General features: G+C 48.1%; 1 non-coding gene across 1 annotated transcript; it reads left to right on the top strand.

Moving 5' to 3' along the window:
* Positions 1 to 2,262: 2,262 nt before the first annotated feature.
* On the top strand, positions 2,263 to 2,351 carry trnar-ucu. The gene is given in 2 exon segments: positions 2,263 to 2,299; positions 2,316 to 2,351. It is a non-coding gene; the product is annotated as a tRNA-Arg (tRNA).
* The last annotated feature ends 11,970 nt before the right edge of the window (positions 2,352 to 14,321 follow it).

The following is a 14,321-nucleotide window of genomic DNA, read 5'->3' as shown; positions in this document are numbered from 1 at the left end:
AACATTAGCCCAAGCCCAGATATTGTCCAGGTCTTGCTGATTTGGATATGGACTGCTTCAGTATCTGAGGAGTTATGAATGGTGAAGAACATTGTACAGTCATCAGCGATCATCCTCAACTCTGACTTATGATTGAAGGCAGGTCATTGATGAAGCAGCTGAAGATGGTTGGACCTAGGGGACTACCTGAGGAACACCTGCAGTGATGTTCTGGAACTGAGGTAACTGATCTCCAACAGCTATTACCACCTTTCCTTATGCTAGGTATGATTGCAACCAGCAGAGAGCTATTGATTCCAGTTTTGCTCGCTCCTTGATATCACACTTGGTTAAATGCTGCCTTGATGTCAAGGGCAGTCACTCTTTCCCCACCTCTGGAGTTCAGCTCTTTTGTGCATGTTTGAACCAAGGCTGTAATGAGGTTAGGATCTGCGATGCTATGGTGAAACCCAAACTGAGAGTCAGTGAGCAAGTTATTGCTGAGCAAATGCCGCTTGATAGGACTGATGACCCCTTCCTTCACTTTACTGATGATCGAGGGTAGACTGAAAGGGTGGTAATTGGCCAGGTTGGAGGTGGTCCTGTTTCTTGTGTACAGGACATGCCTATGTAATTTTGTACATTGCTGGGTAGATGCCAGTGTAGCTGTTCTGCACAGCTTGGCCAGGGGTGCGGCCAGTTCTGGAGCACAAGTCTTCAGTACTATTGCCGGAATATTGTCAGGACCCATAGCCTTTGCAGTGCCTTCAGCTGTTTCTTGTTATCACATGGCGTGAATTGAATTGGCTGAAGTTGACATCACTGATGTTGGGGGACCTGCAGAGGAAGCTGAGATGGATCACCCTCTCGAACATCTGTCTGAAGATTGTTGCGAATGCTTCATCTTTGTCTTTTGCACTGACGTGCTGGGATCCTCCATCATTGAGGACGGTGATATTTGTGGAGCTCCTGCTGCAGCGAATTGTTCAATTCTCCACCACCAATCCCAACTGGATGCAGCAGAACTACAGAGCTTAGATCTGATGCGTTGGCTGTGAAATCGCTTAGTTCATGAGAGATAATGAGGACAGAAAATAAATTACTAGCCCAGTAAACTCAATACACCGCATGTATTTCGCCACTCAGTGCCGTGCTTTTTTCAATCAAGTGGAATATGGTGTAAGATGAGTATAACTAGCACATCAGTAAATGCCGCTGGTGTCAAATTGATACGTGGAGGCAAAATCTGATTTGTGATACAGCAGCCACCAGGATACATTGTAAATTGATTTTGCTGTGTAACTCTGTTGTTTTTCCAGGTGGACTTGCTAGTATGGCTGTGATGAAGAATCGTCCATGTGATCCTGCATTTGTGAGATAAGATTGGCACCCAAGAGGATGTTGCTATGATAACATAAGTATAACATCAAGGAGGTAAAGCTGCAGCTGCTGTATATATCTACACAGGGGGGGGGGAATATCTTACCCTTCATTTCTATCTGAAACCCAAGCAGCCAAATGGACCTGTCCGGTCTGTCTGGATTCTCCATGCTGATTAAATTAACTGGACAGCATCCTGACAGGGGGCTTCTGTGACCTAATTACAGCCCCGTGGTTTGCTCCCGTGCAGATTCCATGCATACTGGGCCACACCGAGCAGCAGGAGCATTGCGTGGATGAGGGAACAGTTTCTCCGGCTATATCTCGCCCACTCTACGCCCATGCCAACTTGAGTTGTCCCAGTACATAGAGTAAGAAAGCGAACAGGCTGGGGCGGCCACCACACGATGAAACCTGATGTCAACTGTTGCATGTGACCCAGGAGGAGTAAATAACCAGCTACTACCTTTGCAGGAATTGCCGTGACCACCTATCAGTCAGACGTGGCATTACTACATCAGACTGGTGTTGAATCAGGAAAGAAGACTGCCATAGACATTATAATACATTTTCCACACGCAGACAGGTATAGAACAGGGTAAAGGCAGAGTGAATGGCACTAAGTCATGATGCCTGTTTGCTGAGCTGATTCAGACACGACGGGCCAAGTGGCCTCATTCTGCACCGGAACAATTCTGTCATTATGTGAATGGCATCGAGAGTGCACCAAACGTTATTGCACCATCAAGTCAATAAAAGATAAATACTGCGGCTCCGGGAAATCTGAAATAAAAACAGAAAATGCTGGTAAAGCACAGCAGGTCCGGCAGCATCTGTGGAGAGAGAAGCAGAATTCTATTTTCTCCCTTCACAGATACTGCCGGACCTACTGAGGTTTTTGGTGGCTCCGTGGCGCAATGGATAGCACATTGGACTTCTAGTCAGTGTTACAAGACATTCAAAGGTTCCGGGTTCGGGTCCCGGCGGAGTCGTTTCTTTAATTTGGGGCAGCACGGTAGCATGGTGGTTAGCATAAATGCTTCACAGCTCCAGGGTCTCGGGTTCGATTCCCGGCTGGGTCACTGTCTGTGTGGAGTCTGCACGTCCTCCCCGTGTGTGCGTGGGTTTCCTCCGGGTGCTCTGGTTTCCTCCCACAGTCCAAAGATGTGCGGGTTAGGTGGATTGGCCATGATAAATTGCCCGCAGTGTCCTAAAAAGTAAGGTTAATGTGGGGGTTGTTGGGTTACGGGTATAGGGTGGATACGTGGGTTTGAGTAGGATAATCATTTGCTCGGCACAACATCGAGGGCCGAAGGGCCTGTTCTGTGCTGTACTGTTCTATGTTCTATGTTTTCCCAGTGTTTTTGTGTGCCTTCGGAATTTGTGCCAATAACGGTTAATTTGGACGAGAAAGGAGATGGATGAATGGATGTAAGCCGGTTAAGGTGAAGGACAGAGACAGGGTGGCACAGTGGTTAGCACTGCTGCTTCATGACGCCGGGTTCAATTCCGGCCTTGGGTGACTGTTGAGTTTGAAGGTTCCCTCTGTGTTTCGCCCGGGTGCTCTGGCTTCCTCCCACAGTCAAAAACCGTGCCGGTTGGGTGGATTGGCCATGCTAAATTGTCCCTTAGTGTCCAAAGATGGTCCGGTTAGGCGGGGTTATGGAGATAGGGCGGGGGAGTGGGCTTAGGGGAAGGGTGCTCTTTTGGATGGTTGGTGCAGACTCGATGGGCCGAATGGCCTCCTTCTGCATTGTAGGAATTCTATGGATTCTATGACAGCTTTTAGATTTGCATATCAGGTCATTTGGAATATGATATGAGAATATTTGTACTGTGGTGAATTTGTAGTTTAACTGAAATGCTTCCCTAGTAAAGTTCATTGGTTGTTTTCCTTTCTGTAATGCTGTGAGAACTGATCTCAATTAGAGGGGTGCAGTGCTCTGACTGTGAGATGTGGCAGGTCCAGGAGGCTTCCAGGGTCCCGGATGGCTTCATCTGCAGAAAGTGCACCCAACTGGAGCCCCTCACAGACCGCATGGTTTGGTTGGAGTAGTAGTTGGATGCACTTAGGAGCATGCAGCTGGCGGAAAGCGTCATAGATAGCAGTTATATAAATGTGGTCACACCCAAGGTGCAGGCAGAGAAATGGGTGACCAGAAGAAAGGGCAGGCAGTCAGTGCAGGAATCCCCTGTGGTTGTCCCCCTCTTGAACAGGTATACCCCTTTGGATACTGTCGGGGGGGATAGTCTATCAGGGGAAATAGCAGCAGCCAGAGCAGTGGCACCACGGCTGGCTCTGATGTTCAGCAGGGAGGGTCAAAGCGCAGAAGAGCAATAGTCATAGGGGACTCTATAGTCAGGGGCACAGATAGGCGCTTCTGTGGACGTGAAAGAGACTCCAGGATGGTATGTTGCCTCCCTGGTGCCAGGGTCCAGGATGTCTCAGAACGGGTAGCGGGCATCCTGAAGGGGAAGAGCAAACAGGCAGAGGTCGTTGTACATAGAACATAGAACATAGAACAGTACAGCACAGAACAGGCCCTTCGGCCCTCAATGTTGTGCCGAGCCATGATCACCCTACTCAAACCCACGTATCCACCCTATACCCGTAACCCAACAACCCCCCCCTTAACATTACTTTTATTAGGACACTACGGGCAATTTAGCATGGCCAATCCACCTAACCCGCACATCTTTGGACTGTGGGAGGAAACCGGAGGACCCGGAGGAAACCCACGCACACAGGGGGAGGACGTGCAGACTCCACACAGATAGTGACCCAGCCGGGAATCGAACCTGGGACCCTGGAGCTGTGAAGCATTTATGCTAACCACCATGCTACCCTGCTGCCCCATATTGGTACTAACGACATAGGCAGAAAGGGGCATGAGGTTCTGCAGCAGGAGTTCAGGGAGCTAGGCAGAAAGTTAAAAGACAGGACCTCTAGGGTTGTAACCTCAGGATTACTCCCTGTGCCACGTGCCAATGAGGCTAGAAAAAGGAAGATAGAGCAGCTAAACACGTGGCTAAACAGCTGGTGTAGGAGGGAGGGTTTCCGTTATCTGGACCACTGGGAGCTCTTCCGGGGCAGGTGTGACCTGTATAAGAAGGACGGGTTGCATCTAGACTGGAGAGGCATAAATACCCTGGCTGCGGAGTTTGCTGGTGTCACACAGGAGTGTTTAAACTAGTATGGCAGGGGGGTGGGCACCGGAGCAATAGGTCAGAAGGTGAAAAGGTTGAGGGAGAACTAGGGAATAGGGCCAGTATGGCTCTGAGGAAGAGCAGACAGGGACATGTTGCTAAAAACAGCGGGTCTGGAGGCCTGAAGTGCATATGTTTTAATGCAAGAAGTATTACGGGTAAGGCAGATGAACTTAGAGCTTGGATTAGTACTTGGAACTATGATGTTGTTGCCATTACAGAGACCTGGTTGAGGGAAGGACAGGATTGGCAGATAAACGTTCCAGGATTTAGATGTTTCAGGCGGGATAATGATGTGGAGCAATGCTCCGAAAGCTCATGTTTGAAACAAACCTGTTGGACTTTAACCTGGTGTTGTAAGACTTCTTACCAGGCGGGATAGAGGGGGATGTAAAAGGGCTGGAGGAGTTGCGCTACTGGTTAGGGAGAATATCACAGCTGTACTATGGGAGGACACCTCAGAGGGCAGCAACGCTATATGGGTACAGATCAGGAATAAGAAAGGTGCAGTCACAATGTTGGGGGTTTACTACAGGCCCCCCAATAGCCAGCAGGAGATAGAGGAGCAGATAGGGAGACAGATTTTGGAAAAGAGTAAAAACAACAGGGTTGTTGTGATGGGAGATTTCAACTTCCCCAATATTGACTGGGACTCACTTAGTGCTAGGGGCTTAGACGGGGCAGAGTTTGTAAGGAACATCCAGGAGAGCTTCATAAAACAATATGTAGACAGTCCAACTAGGGAAGGGGCTGTACTGGACCTCATTGGGGAATGAGCCCGGCCAGGTGGTAGAAGTTTCAGTAGGGGAGCATTTCGGGAACAGTGATCACAATTCAGTCAGTTTTAATGTGCTGGTGGACAAGGATAAGAGTGGTCCTAGGGTGAAAGTGCTAAATTGGGGGAAGGCTAATTATTACAATATTAGGTGGGAACTGAAGAACTTAGATTGGGGGCAGATGTTTGAGAGTAAATCAACATCTGACATGTGGAAGGCTTTCAAATGCCATTTGAAAGGAATTCAGGACCGGCATGTCCCTGTGAGGAAGAAGGATAAATACGGCAAATTTCAGGAACCTTGGATAACGAGAGATATTGTAGGCCTCATCAAAAAGAAAAAGGAGGCATTTGACAGGGCTAGAAGGCTGGGAACAGACAAAGCCTGTGTGGAATATAAGGAAAGTAGGAAGGAACTTAAGCAAGGAGTCAGGAGGGCTAGAAGGGGTCACGAAAAGTCATTGGCAAATAATGTTGAGGAAAATCCCAAGGCTTTTTACACATACATAAAAAGCAAGAGGGTAGCCAGGGAAAGGGTTGGCCCACTGAAGGATAGTTAAGGGAATCTATGTGTGGAGCCAGAGGAAATGGGAGAGATACTAAATGAATACTTTGCATCAGTATTCACCAAAGAGAAGGAATTGGTGGATGTTGAGTCTGGGGAAGGGTGTGTCGATAGCCTGGGTCACATTGAGATCCAAAAGGACGAGGTGTTGGGAGTCTTGAAAAATATTAAGGTAGATAAGTCCCCAGGGCCTGATGGGATCTATCCCAGAATACTGAAGGAGGCCAGAGAGGAAATTGCTGAGGCCTTGCCAAAAATATTTGGATCCTCACTGTCTTCAGATGACGTCCCGGAGGACTGGAGAATAGCCAATGTTGTTCCTTTGATTAAGAAGGGTAGCAAGGATAATCCACGGAACTACAGGCCGGTGAGCCTTACATCAGTGGTAGGGAAATTACTGGAGAGAATTCTTCGAGACAGGATCTACTCCCATTTGGAAGCAAATGGACATATTAGGGAGAGGCAGCACGGTTTTGTGAAGGGGAGGTTGTGTCTCACTAACTTGATAAAGTTTTTTGAAAAGGTCACAAAGATGATTGATGCAGGTAGGGCAGTGGATGTTGTCTATATGGACCAGTAAGGCCTTTGACAAGGTCCCACATGGCAGACTGGTACAAAAGGTGAAGTCACACGGGATCAGAGGTGAGCTGGCAAGGTGGATACAGAACTGGCTCGGTCATAGAAGGCAGAGAGTAGCAATGGAAGGGTGCTTTTCTAATTGGAGGGCTGTGACTAGCGGTGTCCGCAGGGATCAGTGCTGGGACCTTTGCTGTTCGTAGTATATATAAATGATTTGGAGGAAAATGTAACTGGTCTGATTAATAAGTTTGCAGACGACGCAAAGGTTGGTAGAATTGCGGATAGCGATGAGGACTGTCAGAGGATACAACAGGAATTAGATCGTTTGGAGACTTGGGCGGAGAGATGGCAGATGGAGTTTAATCCCGACAAATGTGAGGTAATGCATTTTGGAAGGTCTAATGCAGGTAGGGAATATACAGTGAATGGTAGACTCCAAAGAGTATTGAAAGTCAGAGAGATCTAGGTGTACAGGTCCACAGGTCACTGAAAGGGGCAACACAGGTGGAGAAGGTAGTCAAGAAGGTATACGGCATGCTTGCCTTCATTGGCCAGGGCATTGAGTATAAGAATTGGCAAGTCATGTTGCAGCTGTATAGAACCTTAGTTAGGGCACACTTGGAGTATAGTGTTCAATTCTGGTCGCCACACTACCAGAAGGATGTGGAGGATTTAGAGAGGGTGCAGAAGAGATTTACCAGGATGTTGCCTGTTAGTGAGGGCATTAGCTATGAGGAGCAGTTGAATAAACTCGGTTTGTTCTCACTGGAACGACGGAGGTTGAGGGGCGACCTGATAGAGGTCTCCAAAATTATGAGGGGCATCGACAGAGTGGATTGTCAGAGGCTTTTCCTCAGGGTAGAGGGGTCAATTACTAGGGGGCATAGGTTTAAGGTGCGAGGGGCAAGTTTTAGAGTAGATGTACGAGGCAACTTTTTTACACAGAGGGTAGTGGGTGCCTGGAACTCACTGCCGGAGGAGATGGTGGAAGCAGGGACGATAGTGACATTTAAGGGGCATCTTGATAAGTACATGAATAGGATGTGAATAGAGGGATACGGACCCCGGAAGTGTAGAAGATTGTAGTTTCGTCGGGCAGCATGGTCGGCACGGGCTTGGAGGGCCGAAGGGCCTGTTCCTCTGCTGTACTTTTCTTTGTTCTTTGTTGATGACCCCTGAGTCTGAACCATGATTCTCACACTCTTCTTGATCTGCTAGTGTTCCTGCTGTACTCGCTGCGTGGTGACTTCACTTTGCTATTAAATAGTGAGCAAGATATACATCACTATTACATTAGATCGCATAATACATCACCAATGGATTAAACCAGACAGTGGAATCTTTGCTTCAGTATGTCTATTGTATCGTTATGTTGTATAGCTCCCCTTGTTTTCGCTATTATTAGCTCGAGAGGGCTTTCTACAATCCAGCCCGCTACACTGAAAATTCCATGAAATAATGGTATGTTTGTTGACTGGCCTGGATTATATTTGAAATAGCATCAGGCGTACAATATAATTTTGATAGTTATATACAACCTGAATGTTACTGGAATGGAACCCTCCCCGATTAAAGAAAACCTTCAGCAACACGCGTTGCATTGAACAATTGTACTCTTGGCAATTGGGACACACCTTCTCCAAACTGGTCACTTGGCTTCGGAAGTGGCAAAGTCAACTTTGCCCTGATGTACAATGATGCACCAATGTTGCAGGCTGCTTGATCTTGTTCCATGAGACAGATTGAAGGTGCCAGTCACGCACAAACCAGTGGAGATTTCCCCGCTCCCCCTGTAATGGACAAGATCTGGAAGCTTGGTTGTTGGAAGTGCAAAGACAGGCCTCCTTGGGCTGGATGTATATCCCACAGTCCAAAGATGAGCCGGCTAGGTGGATTGGCCATGCTAAATTGCCTCTTAGTGTTTAAGGATGTTCAGGTTAGGTGGGACTATGGGGATAGGGAGGGGGAAGTGGGCCTCAGTAGAGTGCTCTTTCGGATGGTCGGTGAAGACTCGATGGGCTGAATGGCCTCCTTCTGCACTGCCGAGATTTTATGGTGCTCCGATGTAAGTTCACAATTATTCGAGAAACTAGGGGGCGGTAGATTTTTCAAACTTATCTTCTCAAGGTCAAGAGGTCAGCGTTACAGACGCACTTGTGTTTTATAAACAGGCGCAAATAACGACGCAGTTTTTCGGTGGAATCAATTTGGAAACATGGTGATAAAGAGGCCCCACCTCTGTTTCCATGTTTTTGTGACCTTTTCATGTGGCTCCCAGCACTGTGAAAAGACAAAGCACCTCACAGAATATTTTCGATGTTCTGAATTTTCACTGGAACGTCTGTCCCCTGCACCATCAGAGGCGGGAAAATCGACCATTGGCTTCAATTTCTAATCGCTCCTTAGTGAGAACAAGCCTTTCATCCTTCTCACTTAAGAGGGTGTTTACAGGAGTCTTCTGTGCCAACTCCTGGCTTGCAGACGGTGTTGGTTCATATTGGACCCCCATTACAGTGACAACAGTTTTGTGATATGCACTGCTGACGTGGGCCAGGAGGGGGCACAGTAAAATCTTTGCCCAATGTGGTCTCACAACACCACCATTAAGTTCACATCTGTTTCGCTTGGCTGGACCTGTGATTTAACCTTCTGATGATGGAATTAGCAATCCTGCGCCAGAGAAAGCGGGTTTATTGCTCGCGCCATGAGTGAGGAATTGATACTGAATTCTCCATAAACCTGCAATTGTATTTTAGGAAACTCAGGGTGAGGAATTTGTCATGTAACATGTTACTTGTGAATTTTTAAAGGTAAAACCAGCCTAAAAGCATTTTGTTCGTGCAAATCTTGCAATCTTAAGCGGGTGTTAGTTTTAGCTGTTCCAGACCATAACCTTTAAAGTGTCACTGTGATTACCCTGCCTTTATACTGACCATGTGACATATCTTTATATTTAATAGGATCGGGTTAAAAGATCCTCCATCGCCAGACACTTGTATCGATGCTTGTTAATCAATACAAAATGGATCAAGGAGCCAGAAGCCGAGTGGGTGCACGTGGAGGAGGCCTCCCAACCCCACCCAAAAAATACTCGCACCAGCCCGGTGGTGATAGCCACCCTCCAGTCCTGGAACCAACTACGACAGCAATTTGGCCTGACCAAAATGTCGGACAAAGCTCCCATCTGCAACAGCCATAGGTTCACACCAGCACTGACTGACACCACTTTTAAAAAGTGGGGACAGGACAGAGGGACACTGACAGTTAGGAACCTAAATATGGACGGCAGGATCGCAACACTGGACAAACTGACAGAGAAATTCCAGCTAGCCAGGGGGAACGAGCTAAGGTACCTGCAACTCAAAAATTTCCCACGGAAGGAGACAAGGACGTACCCACAACTGCCACAACAGACATTACTGGAAGAGTTACTGGACGCAAGCATCCTAGATAAAGGGAACTGTAGCGACATATATAAACGACTGGTAGAAGGGGGCGACACCGTACTGGACGCAACAAGAAAGAAATGGGAGGAAGATCTTGGGATTGAAATAGGGTGGGGACTCTGGAGCGAAGCACTGCATAGGGTCAACTCCACCTCCACGTGTGCAAGGCTCAGCCTGACGCAACTAAAAGTGGTACATAGAGCCCACTTAACAAGAACTCGAATGAGTAGGTTCTTCCCGGAGGTGGAGGACAGATGTGAACGGTGCCAAGGAGGCCCAGCGAACCACGCCCACATGTTCTGGTCTTTCCCCAGACTTGTGGAGTACTGGACAGCCTTCTTCGAGGCCATGTCCAAAGTGGTGGGGTTGAGGGTGGAGCCATGCCCGAAAGTGGTGGTCTTCGGGGTTTCAGACCAGCCAGATCTATTCCTGGGGAGGAGGGCAGACGCCCTTGCCTTTGCCTCCCTGATTGCCCACCGTAGAATCCTGTTTGGCTGGCGGTCAGCAGCACCACCCAGAGCTGCAGACTGGCTGTCCGACCTCTCGGAATCTCTCCAAATGGAGAAAATCAAATTCGCCATCCGAGGGTCAGACGACGGCTTCCACAGAACGTGGGAGCCATTCATGCAATTGTTCCGGGACCTGTTTGTGGCCAACGAACAAGCAGAAGAATAGCCAGGTAGCCAAGAAGCAGAGGAAAGTAGCCAAGGCGTGAGAGGGAGGGATAGACCGGTGGGGGCGGGGGGGGGGGGGGGGGGGGGGACAGCAAACACAAGAGAAAAGAAAGGCAAACCACAGGAGAAGGGGAGGGGGAAGGAGGAAGTGGGGCAGAAGGGGGGAGGGGGGGGGGAGAGGGAGGAGACAGGGAATAATAGAGGGGAATCAGAGAGCAAGGGTAAGGTAATCAGAGGCGAGGTAATGATAGCTGGAAGGAGAGCATGGGAAACGACAACAAACTTGGCAAATACAGTAACAGAGAGCAAGGAAAATACAAGCGAAAGACTGGACGAACGGCCGAAGCGTAGGTGAATGCACGACGACAACAGCAGCGAAAACCATCCGGGAGAAGCAAGTAACAACACCAACACCTGATCCATTCCTGTATTGCCCTCTCTGTATTGGACATAACTACTGTAATTGTTTCCCCGGCACCCAAATGTATATGTACCTCCCCAGTTCCCCTCACTCCCCCCCACCCCGACAAACAGGTGCCTACTTATTTGTTAAACATAATATTGCTCACCGCACAGAGTTGCTGTTTTTGAGCTAGAGCACAATACCCTACCAAGATCCTACACAGGTACTGTACCGAGGGAGTGCTGCATTGTCAGAGATGTGGCCTTCTGCACGAGAAGAGTAGGGGAGCTTTCTCGGTTTATCCTTCAACCCGACATCAGGAGAATCAGATTATCCGGTCGTTATTTCATCGCTGTTTGAGGGATCCTGCTGTGTACAAATTGACTGCAGTGTTTCTTACATAACAGTGACAACACTTCATGAGCTGTTAAGTGCTTTGGGATCTTCTGCGGTCATGAAAGGTGCTATATAAATGCAAGTTCTTTACTGTCACCCACACTATTTTCCCACACCAATGATGATGCGGATAGAATGAGAGCTAGATTCAAGGAAGGGCACTTTCCAGTGAGAGAAAAAGCATTGCTGATTAAGGAATAGATGTTTACTTGTTCATGGGCCGCCAAGACCAGCATTTATTGTCCATTCCTAACTACATAGATACATAGAAGATAGGAGCAGGAGGAGGCCTTTTGGCCCTTTGAGCCTGCTCCACCATTCATCACGATCATGGCTGATCATCCAACTCAATAGCCTAATCCTGCTTTCTCCCCACAGCCTTTGATCCCATTCTCCCCAAGTGCTCTGTTTAGCCACCTCTTGAATATATTCAATGTTTTAGCATCAACTAATACCTGTGGTAATGAATTCCACAGGCTCACCCCTCTTTGGGTGAAGAAATGTCACCTCATCACAGTCCGAAATGGTTTACCCTGAATCCTCAGACTGTGATCCCTGGTTCTGGACACACTCATCATTGGGAACATCTTCCCTGCATCTACCCTGTCTAGCCCTGTTAGAACTTTATAAGTCTCTATGAGATCCCCCCTCATTCTTCTGAACTCCAGCGAGAACAATCCTAACCTAGTCAATCTCTCCTCACATGACAGTCCCGCCTTGAGAGGTGGAGTAAGCTGTTTTATTGAATCCCTGTAGTCCATGTGGCGCAGGAAGAGAGGGAGGTAGAGCTGTTAGGGAGGATGTTTCAGGACTGGTCCATTGACAGTGCAGGAACAGTGATATATTTCCAAGTCAGGATGGTAAGTGGCTTGGCGGCAAACTCACTGGCGGTGGTGTTCCCATGTGTCTGCTGTCCTTGTCCTTTGAGGTGATAGAGCTAGTGAGTTTGGAAGCTGCTGTTGTAGGAGCCTGGATGAGTTAGAATCGTATAGGTCTGCAGCATAGAAAAGGCCCTTCGGCCCATCGAGTCTACGCCGGTCAAAACCAATCACCTATGTATTCTAATCCCATTTTTCAGCACTTAGCTTTGTATGCCTTGGCATCGCAAGTGCACTTCTAAATACTTCTCATGTTATGAGGGTCTCTGCCGCCCCCACTTTTTCAGGCAGTGAGTTCCTGACCCCCCCCCCCCCCCAGTGGAAAAAGTGTTTCCTCACATCTCCTCTAAACCTCCTGCCCCTCACCCTAAATCTATGCCCCCTGGCCATTGATACCCCCACTAGGGAAAATGTTTCTTATTGTCTCTTCTATCTAAGCCCCTCATAATTTTATGCATCAGTGCATCTTGCCTTCGGTTCATGCTGCTGTCACTGTGTGCTAATGTCGGAAGGCGTGAATGTGAAAGGTGGTGGATGGGGTGCCAATCACCTATTTTGTCCTGGAAGGTGTCGAGCCTCTTAAGTAGTGTAGGAGCTGCACTCATCCAGATAAGTGGAGAGTATTCTATTGCACTGCTGGCTTGTCCCTTGTAGGTGGTCGACAAGCTTTGGAAGAGTCAAGTGGTGAGTCGATCGTCACAGAATATCCAGCTTCTGAGCTCTTGTAGCTACATTTATGTAGTTGGTCTGAAACTCAATGGTCTGAAATTCAATGATGACTCTGCCCCATGACCTGCCTCATCGAATTGGCTGCTCATGCGTGTCTTTGCTACCATCCCGGTGGATGGCCTCCCACGTTCTATCCTGTGTGAACTTGACATCATCTGTACCTCTTCTGTCCATCACCCCTGTGCTCACTAGCTCCTGGTTAAATAATGCCTCATTTTAAACATTCTCCCCATTATCTCCTTAGATCTGTATCCCACTCTGGCCTCACAACTCTCCTAGAGACCACCCCTCGATTTGAAGGGCTCCAACATTGGAGGTTATGTCATCAGCTTCCAAAGCCCTAAGCTCTGGAATTCCATCCGTAAATCTCTCTGCTCTGCTTCTTTAAGACGCACCTTAAAACCTACCTCTTTGATCAAGCGTTTGGTCATAATTCCTGAAGCGGCTCAATGTTAGATTAGTTTAATAAGCAACGTCATCATATTCCCAGATGACCATAGCTGTTCTCCCCTTTGATGCGGAGAGCTGACTGGTGGTGATATAACTTGAGGATCACCACACCTCAGGCGAGGGATAAGCTTGAGAAGGTGGGGCCTTCATGAATAACCTCAGCCGGCACGGGAATTGAACCCCCGCTGTTGGCCTTGTTTGCATCACAAACCAGCCGTCCAGTCAACTGAGCTAAACCACCCCACAAATTAGTTTAATATTGCTCCTATGATACATCTTGGCACGTCACTTGTGTTAAAGATGTGACCTCAGGAAACGTTGTTGCTGTAAAAAAAACATTGGTTGTCAAGGGAAGTGGTATGTCTCACTCTTGTTGGAGATGGTCACTGCCCGGCATTTCAGTGGCTCAAACGAGGCTGCTTCAGTATGTCAGGAGTAGTAAGCGGAGCTGAACATTGTGTGATCATCCGCAAACATCCCCACTTCTGACCTTATGGTGGAAGGAAGGTCACTGAGGAAGCAGCTGAAGATGGTTGGGCCTTGGAGACTCCCCTGAGGAACTCATGCAGTGACGTCCTGGGACTGAGACGATTGACCTCCAAAACCACAACCATCTCCCTTTGTGTTAGTTTGATTCTCACCAGTGGAGTGTTTCCCCCCTTGATTTCCATGGACCTCAATTTTACTCAGGCTCCTTGATGCCACACTGCAGTCAAATGTTGTCATGATGTCAAGGACAATCACTTTCACCTCACCTCTTGAGTTCAGCTCTTTGTCCATGTTTAGACCAAGGCTGCAATGAAGTCAGGAGCTGGGCCTGTCCTTCTCTCTTCCAACCTCTACCATCGGGCAGGAGGTAC

Source organism: Scyliorhinus canicula, chromosome 4 (assembly GCF_902713615.1).
Source record: "Scyliorhinus canicula chromosome 4, sScyCan1.1, whole genome shotgun sequence".
Lineage (NCBI taxonomy): Eukaryota > Metazoa > Chordata > Chondrichthyes > Carcharhiniformes > Scyliorhinidae > Scyliorhinus > Scyliorhinus canicula.
Note: the sequence above shows the minus strand (reverse complement) of the source record. Positions and strands in the feature narration are given on the sequence as shown.